This window comes from Lontra canadensis, unplaced genomic scaffold (assembly GCF_010015895.1).
Source record: "Lontra canadensis isolate GAN:19392208 unplaced genomic scaffold, GSC_riverotter_1.0 scaffold57, whole genome shotgun sequence".
In the NCBI taxonomy this organism is placed as follows: domain Eukaryota; kingdom Metazoa; phylum Chordata; class Mammalia; order Carnivora; family Mustelidae; genus Lontra; species Lontra canadensis.
Window position 1 is genome coordinate 4,998,344 of NW_022631051.1, and position 2,805 is coordinate 5,001,148.

Here is a 2,805-nt window from a genome sequence, read left to right on the forward strand (position 1 = left end):
GAGTCTTCTATCTTCTCACCCGTGGAACTGTGTTGAGCTAACTTGTTAGCTTGCAAGTTATGTAACATCTCAGACCCTGTTCTCAATTTCTCGATGGTTTTGCATTTGTAATTTTGAAATTTCTTAAAGAGTGATCAGTTTCCAGGTCCAATAGAATGTTACTTTGACTTCTAACTTGGGGAAATATATTGAATTTGGTATTCTTCTCGCTACTCCCATCTGTTGCCTTCCCTTCCTAGCTAGTACACAGCCCAGTTCTGAATGGCAGGACCACAAATTTTGTGGTCAGTTTTGATCAGTTGTCCACATCACAAGTAATTTGTTACTGATAAAGTACATTCTTTAAAAAAGATTAGGGTTTTCAAGCTTACCTCTCTAATGTCATATTTGTAAGCATGCACTCCCAATATTTGTTAGGATTCCTTCAGCTCCATATACGAAAACCTACTTCAGAAGACTTAAACAACAAGGGAATTTATTCTCTCGCATGGTAAGATGTCCCTAGGCAGGGTGGGGCAGGCCGGGGCTGTTGCCATGATTGGTAAATTCAGTGCCCTCACAACCACATCTAAGTCCCAGGTTTTTTTCATCTGTCCACTCTACCATCTACAACCTGTCAGCTAGCTGTCCTCAAGACAGCAAGATAGCAGAAACTCCTATAAGCATTACACCTTTCACACAAAAGGTCTAAGGCAAAAGAGATACTATCTCTTCCTGGGGCCTTTTTTGGTTTTGTTTTTTGTTTTGTTTTGGTTTTGGTCCCGCCCCCCCCCCCACGCTGGGTCTCTTTTGAAGAGCTACAAAACCTTTTATCAGAAACTCTGTCCTCCCAAAGATTTCCCTGCATTTCTCATTGACCAGATTTTGATCATATGCCCTTTTCTGAGCCACTTAACTGGCAAGGAGAATAGAATCTGAGTAACTGACTGAGACAAAAACAACATTCCCCCGACTGGTCCTGATGCCTGGGCAAGCTTTACCTGAAGCACATGACTTCACAGAGCAGTGTGAGAGTCTGGACAAAACTCAAGAGTTTTTTGTTTTTTGTGTTTTTTTTTTCAAGAGTTTTTTTTAACAAAGACGAACGATGCAATCTGATTCCCACCCTCATGATAATGAATGCTTTTGGGTACAGACAGTACTCTCTTTGCAGGCTCGGATAAGCAGAAATTTCAGTTACCGCAATTTAGTTAAATAACACCATTTCCCCAACGGTTCAAATTTCTGTTACCACAGTATATTAACTACGAGTAATTGCATAGAGCACAAACTTCACAGCTCTCTCTTCAGCGCACAGATCACTACAAAAATAGCAGGTGTGCATCGTAATCAGTGACCAACATGTCTGTCCACCGGAGAAAAGGATAGACTCCCATCAAAGCTTGGTAGGAATGTCAAGACTGATGAGGTCATGCATTCACCAAGAGGCAAGTACTTGCTTCCTGACATTGCTAATCAGTAAGTGGGGTCACTACTCTCCTTCCTACCGCAGAGGAGAGAAATCCACAGCTGAGAGTGGTTCCTTGATTGTAAATGATGGAGCTGTGTTTAAAAGTACAGAGATCCAATCATATTTTAAATATCGTAAGAACTAGCGAACAAAGGAAAAAACTATTATGATTGCTCTTGGAAAGCTAAGGACTCTCCTACAAATGTGAACTTCCAATTAATTTATGGGCAATGCAAGAGTTTTACAAATCCGGTCTGTAGAGTAATATCCACATGTACTACACATTACCAAACCCAGTTCTAAATAAAGCTGAAATTCGGTGGGTTACGTGATCATTCTCAGCAAATGTGCCAGCTCCTATCATATTTAGAACCCTGTGTTCCGAGGTGCTCAAATTCACGCTGAGGAATTTGCTAAACAAATCCCTGGCAAGGAATCACAGCAGCGATTTTCTGTATCCTTAAGTCCTTTCAACTACAAGTGGCATAACACCCTGCCCGAGTCCGTAATTCCTAAACTTGTGGAGTGTCAATCTTGGACTTTCTTAGCACTGTTCGAGGTTTAACTCACTCGCTCCCCCAAAGGAGCATGCCATTTATTTATATTAAAAGTGAAACGGAATAAAAACTGCTTAACTCTGAATGAGGCAGCAATCAGGGCTAAAAATAACTGGTTTCGTGTGTTTCCTATGGAAAAGACATGACATTTCTTCCTATGAAAGACAGACAGGACCCGGCAAGACGAAGAAACCTACTTCCCACGGGGAGAGGGTGGGGCCTTAGCGTGACTGGACGGGAGACCCCAGTTGGCAGGGTGTAACGGAGAAGGCCTGGCTCGGGCGAGCGTCCCAGCAACTCTTTGAGTTTGCAACAGTGATTTGGGGGATGTTATCTTGAGAATGTAGCAGGTTTGGGGGAGAGATGGCTAATGAACTGCAGTCGCGCTTGGGGACTGTGTTTAGTGAAAGAAGGGAAAGGAGGAGTGAAAAAGGAGAAGGGGGAAGGATGAAGAAGAAAGAGAAGTTACAAGAGCCGACAGAAAGAAAAGACAGGGAAGAGAGGGCATCGGAAACGGAGCAGCAGAGTATGGGAGAGCAAGGACTAGAAGCACGCAAAGCGAAGCCGGCCAGGGTGAACGAGCAGCGCTAGGCGAGCGGTCCTCCCGCCGACAGGGGACGCGCGAGCGACGGGCCGCCCGCCCCGCGCAGGTCCTGCGGCCCCGCCCCGCCCCGCCCGCCCCGCGCCTGCGCTTCCTGCCCCTCCTCGTCCGGGATGCTGCTGCCGCTGCTGCGGAGTAGCTGCTTCCCTTCCTCCTCTCCCGGCGGCGGCGGCAGCGGCGGCGGAGGCGGCGGCGGT